A 20,289-nucleotide genomic window follows, 5' to 3' on the forward strand; every position below is an offset into this window, starting at 1 on the left:
GCCAATATTTTGTTCAGATGCTAACAAATGTGATGGAACGCTTTAATCTGGACATCAGTAACTGTGTCAGCAATGCTACCGATGGTGCATCAAACATGCAGGGCCAGTACAGAGGCTTCTCTACCCTCCTCTCACTCAAAGCCCCTAACCAAATACATGTTTGGTGTTATGCTCATGTGCTAAACCTGGTCCTGGCTGATACAACTGAAGTGGCCATATCTAGTGGGTCCCTCTTCTCACTCATGAATGACATTGCTGTGTTTATTCGTGAGTCTTATCAAAGGATGAACGTGTGGGAACAAAGAAGTCAGGAAACCCGACACAGGCGTCTTTCTGTTATTGGAGAGACAAGATGGTGGGCCAAAGATGTAGCCTTGAAGAGAATCTTTGGTTCATTTGGAAAACCAGAACAAGCTTTGTATGTAGATGTCCTCATGACACTCAGCATCTTCCAAGGTCAACCCAACTTAAAAACTGCAGTGCGTGTCAAAGCTAGGGGATTCTTAGAGGCGTTGATGAAGTATGACACAGTGTTAACTGCCCAGCTTTTCATGCGGATTTTTGAGGTCACAACACCACTGTCAAAATATCTACAGTCAAGTAGACTAGATATCTTAAGTGCCCACAGGATGGTCATGGCAACTCAAGATTCTGTTAAGAACATGGCAAGAGATTTTGAGTCCATTAAGCAAGCTGCTGATACCTTCATCCAATGGGTAAATGCACAACTCATGGAGGAAGAGGACTGTGAGCTTGAGTTGGAGGCAGCACATCCACAGAAGAGGAAGAGGAAAAGGAAGATGATGGCTGGTGAAACGGCAAGTGTTGAGACTTTCACAGATGCAGACAGACAGTATGAAGTTGAGGTCCATAACCAGATTATGGATACAATCACAGAGAGCATCCACAGGCGTTTTTTGACCCATGGTACACTCTATGCTGACTTGGCCCTTCTTGATCCAAGAAACTTTGCTGAGGTATCATTGAACACTCTGCCTGATTCTGCATTTCAAGAACTGAGCAAATGTTTGCTCAGATTTAACAGTGGAGCAACAGCTGTCAATTTGCAGTCTGAGTTAAAATGTTTGGCAGCTCAGTGGCCACGACTTAAAATGTCTGCTCTTGAAGAGTACAAAGTGAGGATGGTAGAGGATAACTGTAATGATGATGAAGACACAGATGTACTAAATAAACAGTGCAAATCTTGTAAGGATTGCCCAGTTTGCTGCTACCAAATTCTGAAACGCTACAACCTCTTCACAGATGCCTATCATATCCTAGGCTGGGCATACAAGTTCCTCCTTACTCTGCCTGTGACACAGGTAGCCTGTGAGAGAACCTTCTCTGTTCTCAAACACATCAAAAGTCGCATAAGGAGCACGCAGTCACAAGAGCACCTGGAAGCATTCATGCTTATGAGCACAGAAAAAGACATCCTCATGTCTCTTGACAATGACTTGGTCATTGACAGAGTTGCAGAAAAAAGTGACCTGTTAAAGAAACTCTTAATCCCCCAACATTGAGGAAAACGCCACAGATCCTAGCTGGGTTTTTTAAGGTAAGTATTTAAATGTAATTTAAAAAAAATTAAATAGTAACAGATACTTTACAGACTAATTGTTTGTGATTTATGATAAACCAAAGATTATGTGTTGTGTGTTTTAGTTACCTGTTTTTTGGCTGAGTCTGAGAAACTAGAGAGAAACTACATCTTCTTTTCATTGTAAGTATATTACAGATACTTTACAAAATAATAGTTTGTGATTTATAATAAACCAAAGATTATGTGTTGTGTATTTTAGAGACCTGTTTTATTTTGGCTCAGTCAGACGGAGAAGAAACTACAGCATCTTCTTATTGTGAGTATTCAAGTTCAAACCCTATACAGTGCTCATAACACAACACCTTATGCATTAACTAAGGCCATCGCTATTGGTATAATTTAGACAGTACAGTATCTGTGCCAGGTGGTGGCGTTGAGTTTGCGTATCAATTTTGGGCCGGGCTGAGTCAAAGTCCAGGGCTGCTTTTTTGTCCCAGTCCGTCCCTGCATATATATATTTGTATTTATGCGCTTTTGGTCTAGTTTGTGGGCTGTTATTCACAGAGGTAACTAAGCAGCTAGCATTCTTAGTTTGCCATTCAAGCTCTGATTATTTCTCCATCTGTAAGAGGTTGTGGGATACTTTATGTAAACAGACTTTAAAGTCCAGACCTGTCCTTGAATTGGAAGAACCAGTGACTGAGGTTCTGTTTCACAGTCCTCACAGGTAGTTGCTTTTTTCTGTTGGGGGCGAGAGGGAGACGGTGAGCAGCCGTCATGTTTCCATGGGCCACTGCCTGAGCGTGGAAGAGATTTCCTGCTGCCATCCATCCCAATTTTGGGCAAATGACAGACAGTACTTCTGTCAGCAGCATTGTTTTCTGTTGTCGCTCTACCCTGTGTGAAAATGTTGCCCCATTGTGGTTTTAATGCCTGGATCCTGGTCTTTGCAGCAGCCCCAAATGTAAGCTGCATGATTGGCCTCTCAGCGAGGGCCAGAGCTGTGCTGACACCTTATTAGCGGTGCCAGTTCGGTTCCTCCTGAAGGAGCACAGACACCCGCCACAACGTTTCAGTGTCTGCTCACCTTGTTAGTGTGGTTAGACGACTCCTGTTTTGCTGCTCATTGGAGAGGCTGCCTTGATATTTAGCTGGGTGGAAAAGTGCCTGCTTTTCTTTTGATTTGAAGAAAACTAGGGCTGCACGCTAGAGTCTGAATTTCAGTGATCTTTTTTGTGTGTAGGTGCTTGGCCTGAGCCGTGTTAGTGGGTGCATGTCTGTGAAAGCGTAGAGCGACGCACGTATCAAAGAGGTTTGCAGCTGAAGGAATATGCAACCTAGCAACCAGCCCTCCTCATCATGCACACCGCTGGTTTAGTTCAGCTCTCTTGCAGAGAGGAGAGTTTGTTAATAGTGTTGCAATAATCTTCAAACTGACAATAGAAATTGCAACAAAGGAGTTAATGACATTTTTTCCTCACTGAAAATTTAAAGGAAATTTTTAAGCTCAGAGGAGACATGAAGTGAGAAGGAGCTGTTTGCAAACTGAAATTCATTTACCTTGTTACTCATCTCAGTAGGAGCCACGAGTGTCGAACACAAAGGGAATGAGTTTGGCTGAGAGAGCTTCACTGCTTCTGTCGCTGCATCCAGCCGGAATATTGTTCTCAGTAGATGGCAGCCTTACACACAAAGCAAACTCCCCCCGTCTTTACCAGCCATCTCTTCTTCCAAGGCTGTAGAAAATTAAATATTTTGTCAAAGCACACCTCCATCCTAACATTATCAGGATGTCAACAGACAATTTTCTCTTCTGGTATGATCTTTTGTATGTTTTCTTTTGTTTCACCTTCCCTTCATAAACAGACTAACCCGTTTTTTGCCTCATGCTTTTCTGCACTCTATGCATTACATCTGTGTTTAATTTAAAACTTAGCCAGGCCAAATTTCAGGATAAACAACAACGTTATTTTGTCCCTCTTTTTGCGCCTTGTGTGTTTGATGTTGCAGCACTGACATCCACAGCTTGGCTCTTTGTCCTGTTACACATTGCCAAGCTGTGTCACAGGACATTTTAGAGTCAGCTGCTGAGCTCTGGAAACATGAAAACTTTTCTTAAAGGAAGTCAGACATGGCCAGACACATGAAGATTTTCTTAATCTGCCAAATATGGAGGAGAAAATAATCATAGATCCAAACTAACTACAGTGATGTATATTTAAAGGTCCCATATTATGCAAAATTCACTTTTTAATGGTTTTGGAACAGTCATACTGGTCCCCCCGCATGTGTAGGAGACCCGTAAGTGTGAAACTCTTTCAGGCGCTCTCTCTCCCCCCTGCTCCACCTCTAGGGAAGTAAGCGCTGAAATGAGCTTGTTTGAAAGCGTGTACGTTATGACGTCATAAGGGACAATAACCACTCCCCACAGAGCGATGGACCCGTCTACCGGCTCTCAAAGCCCGCCCTCTAAAAATCACCTAGCGCCCAGTTTTTTCCCTCTTCGGCAACCCTCGTTAGCGGACATGGCTAAGCGACAGAAGCACTGTTCTGTTTGTGGCTGCATAAATGAACACGAAAACGTTTTTTTACTTCCATCCACTGAACCCACGAGGACTGAGTGGATTAATTTTATTTTTGGAGGAAATGTACCCGGAAAACTTCCAAAGGTTTTGCATGTCTGTGGCCAGCATTTCAAAGAGGACTGTTTCCACAACATGGGGGCATGGAAAGCAGGCTTCGCCAACCGTTTGAAGCTGAAGCCAGGTTCAATACCAACTGTCCGTGACACAGCTGGAGAGGTAAGAGCTGGCAGTTATTTTATCGTTTCGGCCTTATTAGTCTGATAGCTTGAAAATATATTAGCACTGTTGTAAATGTAGCCAAGTCACTGTTTCTACTGTTTGTATCCGGTGCCATTGTGCATCAGATTGATGAGCGTAGCTAGCTGTGTTCTCCGTGCGTCACGGTTTGGGTCGGTAATGGGGGCTTCAGGAATGGGTTCCGGTGTTCCGGCGTTTGTTTATCCTTCACTACGCTGTAATCAGCGTCTAGTTACCGCTAAGGCCTAACCTGTCAATCACCTCATGACGGGCGATGCGATGGGCGGAGCCAACAGCTGAGCTGCTCCACCAGGGTTCCGCCCACCATAAACGGCACATTTCTGAAGCTGCTAAAAAGAGGGAGGTGAAGAGAAGCCGCTGCACTCAAACTGAGGGTCGATTTGTCCATACAATGGCGGAAATATTTCATTTAGATATTAATGAATGGTCTCAGATTGGGAATAAAGTGTATAATATGGGACCTTTAAAGGTTATTTTTGAGCATTGGTACATCTAACATAACTAAGTTGTTGACCTGTCAGCCCATTTTATTGCCTCTTTGACTCAGTTAAAATAGGTCAGCAGTTGTTCATACAGTTATATAAATTCTTTTTCTCTTTTCATTAACAAACCCCAACAGTTAGAAAGAGGGAAAAGTCTACTGTCACCATTATGATAAAAACGTCTGATGGACCACAAACAAAACAAAACAAAACAAACAAACAAACAAACAAACAAAGTCTTGTAATCCCAGTCCTTAATGATTACTCTCATGATACATTTAAATGTCATGAAATATAGATTCAGATCGGTCACTGATTCAAGACCTGTTTGCATTCATGCTAACATTAGCTTGCTAGGTAAGCTAAATGTTAAAGTATTTCATTGTACTGTAGGCTTAAGAACATCAGGAAAATAGTCATAAGCATGTGGTGTCATGACGCTTTGGTGCTCTTTTCATTTGGAAAATTAATATGTTCAATATTTCATGTACCTGATTAGCTGGAAAGATGACATGTGACACGGTATGTGTATCAACCAGAGTGTTTAATGCAAGGTGGACTTTTTGCCAATGTAGACAGACATTAGGTTCTCCAAAAATCTAACAATGCAGAGCTCTTGGAGCTGATGCTTTGCATTAGCTGAATAATGAGCGGCTGAAAGTTAACTTGAGCCTGGAGGGCTTGCCTTTGGCTAACAGCAGTGGATTTCCTGACAAAGAGGATAAAGTGCCAGGAATGATAAATAGCATGAAGCACCGATGGAAAGCAGTGACAATAGCTGCCATTGAAAATCTTCAATATACAATAATTAGTTATTCTACAATACCAGCAAATCTTAATAAGCAAAGCAAAGCCAAAGAACCACCACCAGGTATTTGTACCATTTACTAATTTTAGAGTTATTTTACATTTTACAGAGGACCAAATCAAAATGGTTTTTGTACATTAGGAAACAGTGTTGTGCACCTAAAAGCAAATCATCCCCCCACAGTAAGCACTGGGTACTGTCAAATATTCTATATAAAATGAATTCCTATTAACTTTTTCAAAGTTATTTTCCTTGAACTTGTTATAAAATATCATATAATTAAAAAATAATAAAGACTTATTAAAAGGATAGCACTTCCATCCCGCCCATTCATTTTGGTATTTATGTAAATGACCCCCCACATGCTGATTTCTTCAATTAATTTGGCAACATTTTAAATTAACTAAATATAAACTTGTGCATTCTTGTAAGCACATTGGAAAGAATTTCACTGAGCATGTTCATGATCTTTGGGGTAAAAACATTTGATTTAAATCACCCTTTTGTGTTTTTTGTCTTGAGCCCCGGGGTGTTGTTCAATTTATTTAGCACTTTGATGAATTGACCCTAAACAAACCATTTTACTTAGTTCCCCTCCCTGATGGCTTAAAAGCCAAAGCATTTTTTATCTTGATGTCAGGTTTGATGCGTCAAATAAGGCAAATAAATTTGATACATCAGTGGGGCTGATTGCTTATTGAGAAGGTTGAAGGTATTTTCAGAGCATTTAAGGGGGGCTGGTGGGCAGGTTCCTGCTGGTTACACATAAAACTGCAAATACAAACCAGTGATTTCAGGATAATTGAATGCCAGACAGGAACGGGGCTGGTTCTGATTTCATTGTGTTCATACTTTTGTGGCCCAATATGTCAGTGTCATCCTTTCATCTTAATGCTGGTGTGGTAAACAGCTAATTTTAAATACCATTAGATAATCTAGCTGGTCTGCACATTTGCTTGGCCTTTAGAAGCTCTGTCTCTGCACAACTTTTTTCAAACTGCTGCTGCACCTCCTGCTGTGACAGGCAGTGAGAAATTACTTTTATTCCACAAAGTGCTTTTGCTGGTAGGCTGCTAAATGCCAGGTGGGTTTATATGTCTGTCTCTGCAGTCATCGGGGGTTCCTTTTTAAGATGAAAACAACAAGGATGTAACATAATCATTTGTGTGGATTTTAAATGCACCTTGAACAAGTAAGTTATTATAAAAAGTTAATTTGGTGTAAAAGTCAGGAGATGTAAAAAAAGGGGTTTTCTGGACAGGGATGAGTAGTTCACAGTTACAGACACTTAAAAAATTATGTTAATTGCAAATGACCTGTCTTGTCTTAATTTCTTAACCTTGTTTTTCTCATTGTGGACTTTGATCATAGTTGCCAGCTAAAAGCCTAAATTGAAAGTATAAATTAGCTTAAGTTAAAAAAAGACACGAGGATTCACAGCGGAGGTGAGTAACATTGAAAGCTGAACCAGATAAATTGATTTTCTACCCCCTCTGGCTTTAAAATCATAGTTCTGTAAGAAAAAGAACAAAAATCCATCCCCAGCTTTGGATACTAAGAAATATAATTCCTGTCACCATTAAATTAATTTTCATTTGGTTTTATTGAGTAATAAACTGATAATATACTCTAGGCCAGGGCCCCTATGAAAGATGTTATGACTGACACAGTTAGATATATAGATAGTAGGGCTACCAAATGATTAAAAATTTTAATTAGATTAATCACAGCTTACAAATGAATTAATCATGATTAATGATGAATTTTCCTATTTTTACTGTATCCTGTCAACAAAAAGAGCTAATGCTTACAAATACGTAGTGTTTACTGACCTCTCTTGGGTAAGCATCAAATGTCCAAGGGACATTGAATGTTGCATATAATGCACTTCTGTATGTTGTTCTGCATCATCTCTACCATGTTCTAGATCAGAGGTCACTAACAAGCAGACCACAGTCCGGATCTGGACATCTGAACATGTCACATATGGAGCTAAAATATAAAATCTGACAGGGTGCTCTTATTTTAACTGGATTAACTGGAATTTTCACTGTCTCATAACAACATGAGGAGGAGTTATTTTTTATTTAGGTTTTACCCTAGGTCTTTTTGAGATAAGTCATGTACATATATTGGCTATTTGTTTTACGATTTTTTTCATGACTTTTTGTTACTGTAGATGATCACTTTAGTTGTAACAATTAGTTTAATATTTCATTTCATCTAGAGCTCCATAATATCTTCTTTATGTCCCTCTTCTCCTGGCCAGTGCCCCAGCCTGCGCACCCCCCCCCAATTAAAACTTTTCTAGACCTGCCCCTGCATAGCTGAGCCATAAATCCTTTCTCCCACCTATCAACTACTTTGAGAAGGGTCTTGCCAATAACAAAACTTTGGGGTATTTATTGCCAGTTTGAACCATGAACTTTTAGTTTACTCCTTCTCAGCTTAACGATAAATAAATGCAACAAGAAAGACGCTGCTTGTGACAGAAAAACCAATCAGTGGATCACTGACAGCTGATTGGCTTTTCTCAAATCCATTTTATTAGAAAAGGTATGAAGGGAATTGTAGATTCTGAAGATATTTCTGCATTAAAAATACACTCTTTAGAATCTTGCTTTTTGAGGCTTGTTAAATAAAAGGTCTGGATCAGTGGTAACATAATTTTAACATATTCCCTTTTTTGTAGCATTACAACTACAACTAAGTGAGATTTGATCAGAATAGTTGGATTTCTTACCAAGTTTCTCATTGATACTCAGATAAACAAGTACTTACTATGCTGCTGCAGCTTTGGTCTTGGGTTCAAAGCACAGAATTTAAAACATCACAAATAAATGCAAATGAACCCAGTTTGCTTGATCTAAAATGTCTTAAGTTATTAAAACCCACCAAAGCAGCTTTTGACATAGTTAGATACAATTAAATGTAGACAAAGTGCTAACCGTACAATCAATGTGAGAAGTCTGAGAAGGCTGATGTGGATTGTTGAAAATTACTGTGTAAAGGCTGGCACACATTACAGGATTCTTCAAGTCTTCACAGATTTAAAGACCACACATTTGATGAGAACAAAAGCAGAGCACACAAAATTTCTCTCCTGATCTTATAGTGTGGTGCGCACTACAGAGCACACCACACACTAACCGATTCTTCGGTAGAGAATCAGGTTCTTCAAGCTCAATATTCCAAATGCAGCAAAGTCAAATGAGACTTCATTGTAAACAAACAAGACATGAACAGGAAGCAGCAATAATGGTTGTTTCCAGCCTCTTACTTTCCGAATAACACACACAACAAAAGAAAAACTATGGAAAAAGCTTCTCCAAACTACCAGTGATGGGAATAATAATACTATAAACAACATGGTTACATGATACTCTTCGCATCAATATAACACTGTTACCGTGCTTCACTATAATTATAGTTTTTTCATCCAACCATCTTGATCTCTAGCTGAGGGGCATGTTTTTGTTTGTTTTACTTCCTCTTTCGTCAGTCAGCTGAGTCAGCTTGTGTCTTGATTGGCTTTTGTTCCGGTACACGTGACATTACACACTGTGCGTGCTCGGTTCCTCTCGGAGCACCCCCACAGGATTTCTAGTCGCCAACATTAAACGTGTTAATTATCTACGATTGTTCCTTCTGAGTGGATCGGACTAGACAAAATCACAAACCCAACACAACAGGAAGACAGACACAATGTTGTTCGCCAACATCTGACAATCGAGCGTTTGCTGGCTTTTTTTTTTTTTTTTGCTGACTTTGATTGTAAGGGTGAGATGGGGACAAAAATCAGCCCGATTATCCTGCAGTGTGTACCCACCTTAAGAAATCTGGACTTCAGACAGAGCTTTTCTAATCCGAAGTGAAAGGATACTGCTTGTGGCTGTGTTTACTGTTCAGGGGTGCAGTGTACCTTTTACAATCCATCACAGTGTCTTTTTACAGTCTTTGTATATCAATAAATTATATGCTGCTAATTTTTAATAATACCAGGTACACTAAAGATGTAACATGCAACATTTTTAAACAGTATGAAGCTTTTGCTTTTTTATTTTACTACTATTTTTGCTTTATCCTAGGAGGGTGTGGTCTGGTTCCCCCTATCCTTTCTGTGATACCTGCATATCGCCACATGCTGCTTCTGATCATGGTGGAAGCTAATGGGTCATATACAATCCTATGTTCAGGTTAGATGGTAAGGTAAGAGGCAACCATTTGCTGATTTGTTGTGCTGTGAAGTCTCAGTGGGATTGTCTGCAATAGCCAAGCCCAGCAACGAGTACTGTACCATAAAAATACAGCTATGCTGAAAGTAGCATAAATTTGCAGCTGAAATAAACTCCTGCTGTGACAAATTCCCAGTTTTACCTGTTTTTCAAGTACAAAGAAGTAAATAAAACCTCCGCAGACACACATGGAAAAAAGTGTCTCTCCACTCTGAATGCACTTTTACTTTTAATTTATTTTATTAATTTAAAATATTCTTAAATGTCAGCTGGTAATTGTGGCAGTGAATAAAGTTTTATCTGATAAACTCATTTTGGTAAAGGTCTCCGCTACTCTTACTGTTCTTTTATGTATGAATTTTTACCTACTCCATCTTGGAGATCCTTTCTGTTCTGAAATTTATTTGGTAAATAATGATCTTATAACAATAGTGAATCTTTGTTGTGCCAGGCAGCTTCATTTCTTAAATTTTTTTTTTATTGATTGCATGTGCATCTGTAATTTCCTGATACTTAGAAGAATCTATTCTATATGCAGTGTCCTTCTCTCCAAATCAGAGAAAAAAAAAGCCTTTATTAATTTCAGAGGGTAATTGCAATGTTAATGTATTGTTTTTGCTTTTCTTTCAAATAAAAACCATAATCACTATTAATTAAAAGATAATACCTTATTCCAGAAGGTGGTGGTTGCTGGCAGGAGTGATCTCCTGTATATCAAACAACTTTTGCTTTGTCCCATAGACCTCTTGTTTTTTTTGTTTTTTTCCAAAAAGCTTTCTTGGTTTTATAAATCCTGTCTTGTCTTTTTCTGATGTCTTGAAATACATTTTTTGTGATGCTAATTGCGTCTGACAGCAAAACAACAGTAGCAAAGAAGAAAAGATCATCTTCTTTGCTACTGTAAAATCATTCCCTGATGACATTTCAGTTTGTAAAAACTGCAAGTTTAAAACACTTTTTGTGGAACATTAAAGTGAACAGGGCTGCCAACTCTGACGCATTGGCTGTGAGACTCACACATTTGAGAAGCTTCACACACTCTCACGCTGAAATACACATCAAAAGCAATACCGGCTAATCGGGAGGTTCGGGAGGATTCCCTGTGGGCCGGTGTTCTGTCAGTTTAGCATACATTGTCAGATCAGCATACGTAGTGCAAACTGACAGCAGCACCTAACCCTAACCCGCATGCACATAAATGTAATGTATGCTACTCTGATGCATATGTGTCCCGGTGAAACAAATACATAAATAAGTGGGAAAGGGCCTACAACATCATCTAAGTATCTGAGAAGATTAAATAGTAGTGATGTGCGGATCAACAGTGAAATATCTATCATCCTATACCAGCATTTATATAACTAAACTTTCAGGATTGGTAGGAACTACGTCTTCTTCCGCCTGTCACAGGCATATGTGAAAAAGGCGCTGCGTCGCAGTTCATCTACTGCTCAGTGATCAGTCTGACACGCAGTGATTAGTGAACTAAACTAAAGAAGAGGAGGAGAAGGAGGGCAGGTAATATCAAGCTACTATCACAGGGAGAAAATGTAGAGCTGGTGGATCCTGTACATGTAGCACTGTTACTGGTTTTTTACGTCTGCCTGCTGCTAGATTTAAGTTTTTGTGTTGATGTTTAAACAACAGGAGTTCCTGCAATATTAAAACTAATGCTTCCTGTGTTATTCAGATGTACAAATAAATACTTTTATTGTGTTGTGTGTTCTGCTATAAGCAGGTTAAGATAATCTTATCGTATTTTCAATGTGCTGTATTCATTTTCATACTTTCTCACCATCTCGATCAGCTGATAATCAAGGCCCCGAAAATGGCCAAAAGCCAGTCCGACAAGGCACACCGATGTGGAGAAATTATTATTATTGTGAAATTCCCTGTGTCTTGTCTTATTATTCCTTCCTTATTATAGTTAAGTTGGTTTGTTTTAGTTGGAAGTATTTTACTTTGAAGACCTATTTGTTTATATTTTTTACATTTTGTTACTCCTGAGTGCTATATTTTATGATAACCTGCACAAAATGAGTCAAAATGAGTTGACAAAAAAAAAAAAAATTTGTTGGTTCCACCAAATCTCACTCCAAGGATTATTGAAAAGTTGGCAGCCCTACATGAAAGCTCAATTAGCACTGGGTGCTGCCGCACTCAAGTGACTCGGTCCTCCTGCAGTCAAAGCAGGAAATGATGAGTTCTGCTTCATGACCAGACTGAAAGTGAAACACACAAAGCTGACACTGACTGATCACGCCCTGACTTACTGTCATATATTAAAGCCTAGTAATGAAGAGTGTGGACAAAAACATTGAAAAACCTACTGAGGCAGTACTGTACCCGAACATGTTGTAGACTTGTAATTAGAGAACAGTTAAAGTACTTAAAATGGCACTTTAATATTTTCAATGTCTTTTTCTACTCTTTTGAATTGAAATAAAATTAAATGCATTTTTCCAGACGTTACTAGAGCTTGAGTTTACAATATTCATTAAAATCCATTTAAATTAACAAACGTTTTTATTGGTGCAAATATTGTAATGCGATTAAAATATTATTAATGGAGATTGATTTATTACAAAGCTTCAAACAGACTCAAATAGTCTTTTAAAATCCTGCCCATTCCTGATTAATGTCCAAATGCCACAGTATTATCTGGAAGTGGCACTAGGTGTTGTTTGGAACTGAATTTGTGACATACTGTTTTATCAAATGCTAGACAAATAAGCGAATAACATACTCAAAATATGCAGTGAAACCACTGAAAAGCTCCATCATGTCTAATCTGCATTTTTTTTTTTTTTTTAAAACAGCAACTTTGAGGGTCATGCAAATTGAATAACAAGCAGCTATTTCGGAGGCTTGTATTTTGATTGCCAAACCTATTAGAGAAAACACACTCACAAGGGTCCTCCAACAGAGTTTTCTTGCCATCAAACTGAAATGAAATGGATTGATGTAGTTAAAGAGAAATTATTCAATCTGACGCAGATCCAAACTGCTCAAATGGTAGAGGGGGTTGAAATTACGGTGTTAGCCTGTTATGAATTTTAAATGAGAAATCATGTCCCATTTCCCGGATTTAATTAAGTCTTTTTTTTGAAAATCAACCACCGGATTTCTGGTTTAATGTACAGACTGTTAAAAAGGAGTGAGAAGGGAAATGAAATATTGAGTCCTGATTGGGTGTCACAGTGCTCTCTGGGACTGTCGGGATAATGCCTCTGGCATAATTAGAAAAACCAGCACAATGGAAAGCGAGAGAGCTGTGCTCAAAAAGCTCTACTGGTTTATTTTTTCATTTAGTCATGGTTTTAAACATTCAGACCTCCTGGAAACTTACCCACTGCATGTCAGAGCAGCCACTTGGTAAAGTTGGGATGTGCAGAAACATTATCAGAGATATCCCACAGAGGCCTCCCATCTCTTCCTTGTCGTTTTACATTTACATTTTGCATTTTAAATCAAAGCAGAATATATCAGAACAAAATGCAAAGACTATCTCGCCAGTCTGGACGTCTTCACTCAGATTCCCTTTGACTGGCTACAGCCGGAAAATTCATTTAAACATAATCAAATTACGATTTAAGACAAAAACTTAACTGCTGTTATTAACCTATAGCTTCAAAGTCAATTACAAAGTGCAGTCCTGTTGACCTACGTGCACTGCTTTGGAAATATCGTAAATATTCATGAGTTAGAAGCAGCTCTCTGGGATATAAATTGGGCCTTCACATGTGTGTCCACCTTATCAAGCTAAGGGTCAGCACTCAGGTAATTTCTCAGGGTCGAGAAGAGGCAGCTCAGAACCTTTCCATAAAACCCAACCCAGAATGGGAGCTCTAACCTTATTCTGCATTTCCGACTGTCAGCAAGGACTGAATGGAGTGAAAATTAGTCCATTCAGGTTTCTTTGCTGACACTACAGGAACTTCAGCCGTCAATATCAGCCTGCTGTCAATGCACTAATTTGCTATTGTCAGACACGTTTTCACAATTAGGATCTCACCATGGAGTTAGGAGGATGATTTCAGCAATATAGAAAAATAGAAAGATACTCTAAAAATGAGCTAAAAGTCTATAAATTACTATAATTTAATTAAGTCCCTGTTGGGTAAGAAAGTTAAAAAAGGTGTTAAAATCAAATGGTAAAGGTTACTATTACTAGTCCTGCATGTAATGTTACCAAAGCACAGTGGAAATAAAGAGTACATAGTTAAGTTAAACCATCAGAGGTGAGTATGGAATCCATTAAAAACATATTTAACTGTTAGTCATGACAGATCCATCATTATTAGCTGTTTATAAATATAAAAGTAGGATTTTTACTTTTATTTGGAACTCATGTCTTTACTTTCCCAGAGCTTAAAATGACACTTTAGGAATAAATAATCCAAAAAAGTCTAAATATGTGTGAGAAATATTTTTATTTTACTTAAAGGAATAATAGCAAATGTGTCATAATAATGACTTGACTTTGCATGAAATCTTTGCCAATTCATCAACTTTATACTTGTTCCAGTGTGTGAACATCTGCTGTTAAACATGAAGCTGATGCAGAGGTTTCTTAAAAAGACATGCCTCTCTCTAGGAGATAAACAATAAATATGTCAGACTTCAAATCGTCAACAAGTCATCATGGTCCATCAGTTTGATGCCTTCCAATAAATCCATTCTCAAATCAAGCTTCATTTATCACTCTCCTTCTTCCCCTTCTGGTAAAACACGGTAACATTTGTCTCCAAAAAGATGCTGAGCTTGAGACACGAACCAGCAGATGATGTCACAATGACTTGGTCTATCATTTAATATATTTTTTACAGTCTCTGTCCACTTTTACAGTCACAACAATTCGGGATTAGATGAGGGGTATTGAACTGGTTGCAGTCTACCAACTCAGACTCACAAGAAAACATGAGATGGTCATGTCAAGTGCTTTGCATCCATGGAAAATTCTTTTTGCCCAATTTTTCATGCTTTTGTAAATTAAAAAAAAAAAAAAAAAAAAGACATACATTTTTTGGTTTCGTTGTAAGGAGTGGCTGAAGAAAGGTTTATGAGGCATTTTTATTTCATTTAGTTTTAAAAGCATTTTTGGTACAAGCCTGAACTGGGGAGGTTCATCCACACTACCTTCAGGGAAAAGTAAAATGTGCCTTAAGGAATGGATTTTACAGGAAATAGTTTAAAGTAAATTTTTAAAGCATCACATACTGAGCTGTCATTAGCTGTCTTTGCTGCCATTTGTAGCTGCCATTTCCTTTGACTTTACTTACTATCCATCCTCTCTTACACTTAGTGCACGTCATTCTTGCACTTTGCTGTTTTAATTAAGATGAAGTTAGTGTTTGATCTTTTGGCATGGAGGTACTCTGTGTTTCTTGATGTCAAGTTCAGTTTCTTTGCTCTGAGTCCACAGAGACTCCATGTTCTCAATGTATGTAGTTTGTAAATAATTTCCGGTAAGTTATGTTGTAAATAGTAGTTTATTGGTATTTAGAAAGGTGAGGGACACCATATTTTTGTAGGATGGTTTTTTTTCCTGTTTTGAGGGTTCCATAACATCTACATCCCTACATTTGACCCCACCAATTGGCCTCAAGAGCACGTGGTCATCAGAGGTTCACCCACCCCTCAGACTGAACATGAGACGTGTATGGACAAGCTCACAGTTCACGAAACAAATGGAGGAATCGAAACTTGCACTGATTAGAATGGACTCAATTCCATGAAATAATGGTAATTTTGTAACATAACAACATTATATACAGTATTCATGCATTAACCTCTTCATTATTGAGTCCCTTGGCTTTTATGGAGAGCTTTAATGGCATATAGGGATTTTTCAGTCTTTTGCAAATTAATGGAAATTTTCAGAGAAACACATTAAAGCCCACTTCGAAAGTTCTGTACTGATATAATGTTGCACCATCATAAAGTTAAAGGACTCACAAGAGACAGATTGAAACTGAATAACCTGAATCTAAATATCTGGAGCTGATTTTTTTTTTATTAAAAATGTATCAGTGGAATTTACATCCACACTCCATACTCAGTTTTTGAAGCTCTGAGAAAAATGTCATATTTCAGAATGAAGATGAGTTTTTTTTTTAATTGAACTGTCTTCTGTATCATGACATTAATTTTGACAAGAAAAGGTATATTTAATAATAGTAGGAGGTTAATACAGTATATCAGTCAAAGAATATATTTTTGGTGTGTGAATCCTGAGTCTTTTCTTATCCACTAGATACGCAAGAAAGGCACTGGTTATTTCTCATCAGAGACTCCAATTTCTGCAGATTTTTCCTCTTTGTTTACTTATTTTGCAGCATTTTAGGGATTCTTTTAAGCTTTTACCGGCACAGAGTGAAGCATAACATATACTAATTTCATCCATCCGTAACATGGAGTTGTGTGTCCACCCAAGGTCTTCAGGAAGGAGGATTCTTTCAACAGAAATGTATAACTATTGTTTTTCCTCTTGTCTCCCCAGAGTCTCTTCTGACTTCATTTGAGTCGGGATGACTACTCTCATTATCAGTATGAGTGGAACAAGACAGTTTATAGTGAAATAATTGTCAGCAGATGGAAGCAGTTGGACTGATGAGCGGGAGTGGCTGAGCCAGAAAGCAGGAAGAGCATGCTATGTGTGACATCCATCCGTCCGTCCATCCATCCATTTAAACAACCAGTCACAGTCACTACTAGGGAGAACGTAGCGACCAATTAACCTAACATGCATGACCTTGGACTGTGGTAAGCTGAAGTACCTGAAGAGAACCCATGCATACACAGGAAGAACATGCAAACTCCAGAAATGCTAACATGTAGCAAAGTTATAAAAAGATAGCACTCAGTTTTCCATCTTTTCTATTACCACTTTTTGATCAAAGCAGTCACAGTGCTGATTATGGTTTGGTGGTAGAGTCCGTCTACCACCAAAGCACAGTCGTTATCTAACTCAGGTGTCTCAGGTGGTAGAACCGGTCGTCCAGTGACTGGAAGGTTGGCATTTTGAATCCCGCTTCTCCAGTCAGTCTGTCGTCTACCGTCTTTGGCTCCAAGGAGGATGAAAAAGGGTGAAGTGGGTGACACATTTCCATTAGTCTGCCCCAGGACAGCTATGACTACACATGTAACCTACCACCACCAAGTATGAATGAGGAGTAAATGAATAACGGATACAATGTAAAGCTTTGGAAAGCACTATATATAAATTTAATCCATTATTATGTATTATTCACATATTTTAATATAAATTTGAAACTTCTTTTAGTGAATGCTGGATTTCTGCAAAGGAACTTCACAGATCACCATCACATCACTCCACCATCCCAGAAAATCATCGTCTTAATATCACCAGTCCAACATGGATAAACTCTTTTTGAAACAACAAGGTTTGTAAATGCTTTTTCTACAGTGGCTGATGTTTTGAAGGCTGGTGTGTGTTCATGAAGCCATCACAAATAGGACACTGTTTTGAGCACCGTAAGCACCAGATGGTAATGTTTAGGCAGTAGACAATGTTTACATATATAGCTAAAAACATGGGTTAAACATTCCACTTAAAGCAGCGATTGTAAATGTCACTCTGCATTACAATGAGCAGCATTCACAGATGTGACTGACAATATGAAAACATTAAAAAGCAAGACAATGAGATTCACACTGAACTCATGTTCTCACACTTCAGCCTTACACCCATTTTAAGCTTAGTTTATTTTACTCCCATATTAAGCAGACTGGACGTTACAGTGTTTAAACATGGTGGTCATACCATTTTAATTGGTCTCTTTGGTCTCCAGTAACTGACATAAAAGGATCTTTGCTGTGCCCCATCAAAGACTTAATGCCTTTTTATCATCAGTTTTTCAGGATGGAGCCAGGGCTGTGGCAGTCAAACCTATAAAAACTGGTTAGAAGTTAAATTTAAGCCCCAAACCAGCAATGGCCGAGTTTTGTTGGTAAAAACAAAGAGGGAAGATGTTTGGCTTTTAAATACTTTGTGGCTCTGTCGGCAAAACAAGGACTTTAACATAAAAATGTGGCGCCTTCCCAGTGGACTGAGGCGTGCATAGATGTGGATCATATTTACTCATGCTTGAGAGAAAAAAAAACAAAAAAACAAAAACAACAACAAAAAACCCAAACAAACAAACAGATGCTGAAACACTTGTTAGATTGTGTGGAAATGACAAATAAAACAAACATTTAATATAACAGATTTTTATATTAAACTTATCAGTAGAGTGATTTTCTGTTTCCATTTATGACTACAAATAAATCAGGAACATGTAGATGCATACATCTCAATCTAGAACTTTATAAGTCTTGTGAAAAGAACATTGATACACATCACTGCCTTTATGTGCACACAGATCTGCTGTTATGTTATGCATTTGCTTTCCAGAAACTCACCTTGAACAACAGAGGTGACTTGCTTGTGGTGCCAGGTGAGTGAGCACTTAAATACACTTCCAGTCTGTCACCTTCTTGTTCTACTGTAGAAGTGACTGTGAAAGCTTTTAAAATAAGTAAGACATGATTAGTAGTTGAGAACTGGTGTGATGTGTTCAGGGCTCTCACGTCCTCCCCCGGGTCCACTTGCCTGCTTTCAGTGCTGCTGTCCATGGTGCTGAAAGTCACAGTGTCGTAAAGCCTTGAATGTACATGTTTTTTCTCCTCCATAAACTCTGTCTGTGTGGATGGTGAACAAACCTGGAAAACACTTCCACAGCAGCATGTTACATTTCTGAGGTCGCCCTGACGAGGACTGCATCACTAGTCATGACTTATGTCTGAACTTGTTCACTCCAATTGTAATAATTTTAACATCTATGCTGGTGATATAACAAGGGCTTTAAAAATCCCATTCAACTATTTGTTTTTTTCTTTGCCTGTTTCTGTTGCTGCTCTACATGAGAATCATTTGAAAAAAATTATATTTGCTCTGTCCTTTGACCCCCCCCCACCCCGGGAGAAAAATTTTTCACAATTTCACCGACATTTAGGCCATAATGTGTGCTATAAATAGCAGCAGGGCAGAAGAGAAGCAAACCAGGGCAAACTGCCATCCAGCTCAGTAATGAGCAATGTTATAAGTCATTAAAGATTTTAGGGTAATTAATGCAGCATATGGTAAGACACCTGCTTCAGACACACAACAGCATTAGAGGCTTCCTTTAAGGTGTATGAACTTCAACGGAATTAGCTGCTTTGGTTTATCTTAGAACAATATGATTCGGTATGATTAGCTAATATGATTACTCAAGTCTTCATTGCTCTCAAAGCAACACTGCAGGTGACATTTATTTTCTGCTGGTGACATGCACAATTACATTTACATTGTTTAGCGCTGCAAAAAAAGACACTTTATCATTAATGAGCAAAATGTGCTTCACTGTGTGCTTGCTTTCATAAATCTTTAATCAATTACTGTGATACAGAACCTGACTCGTATATTGTTAGATGCCAGCTGCTGTAATGAGTGAGACTCATTTTAACAAAGCTATTAGAGATTTACTAACTCTATATTCAACAGCCAAACCTGTGAATTATTTTGAAGCTTTTTATTAAGCTGTAATGTAACGCAGGCTCATTGCAGGTCAACCTAAAAACAGTACTAAATGGATGAAGGCCAATTTTGATGTTTCCAGCCAGACAGCACTCTCATCATGATAAAGAGAGTGGCTTCAATCCCAGAATACTAAAGGTAGCAATTATAAAAAGAACTTGCAGTACATTGGCCTTCAGACATAACATAGAATTAATTAATGCTAATGTGTAAGTACAGAATAAAATGAGGAGGCTGGGTTGGAGGAGGGTAACGGTGCAGCAGGGAGGTGAAGGATGTGGCATGTGCAGGATCAGTATGTGCCAGATCGTGGTTGTATGTGATGGATGGATGACTAAGACAGAGATATATCACTTCTATTTTCTGCATAACAACTGCAAAGCTTTTCAACTTAACAGCAAAAAGAAAATCAAGGTGCTGAGTTATTAAGCATAAATCTTCTACAGCATACAGAAAGAACATCAAGTAGGATCAAACTTTCTGGAGAATTAAAGGCAAACAAGTGAATTACTAAATAAAAGTTATTAATATTTAATCTGAAACTCTATCACTTGTGTGGAGCATATTAAGAAACAACTGTTCTTGATAAACTTGGCTTCTCTACAGCTCTAAAGGGCATCATATCCTTTACGATGTAGTTGTCCAATGATTTAATGATGGCCTTATCCTAATGTGCACTATCTGTATGTTGCGTACTCTCTGTGGATACACTCTCTCACTTGCTCTCTCTTGTTCTTTATTCTATTTTCCTCTAGTGAAACTGCTTTATACAATGCGTCCATGCAGCATTCTCTG

At 38.4% G+C, this 20,289-nt stretch overlaps 1 long non-coding RNA gene across 1 annotated transcript; it reads left to right on the top strand.

The window, feature by feature from the left end:
• Window positions 1-1,434: 1,434 nt before the first annotated feature.
• Window positions 1,435-1,889, top strand: LOC121651511. Its single transcript, XR_006012444.1, has 3 exons — window positions 1,435-1,558; window positions 1,666-1,723; window positions 1,803-1,889. It is a non-coding gene; the product is annotated as an uncharacterized LOC121651511 (long non-coding RNA).
• Window positions 1,890-20,289: the final 18,400 nt, after the last annotated feature.

This window comes from Melanotaenia boesemani, chromosome 13 (genome assembly GCF_017639745.1).
Source record: "Melanotaenia boesemani isolate fMelBoe1 chromosome 13, fMelBoe1.pri, whole genome shotgun sequence".
NCBI classification, from domain to species: Eukaryota; Metazoa; Chordata; class Actinopteri; order Atheriniformes; family Melanotaeniidae; genus Melanotaenia; species Melanotaenia boesemani.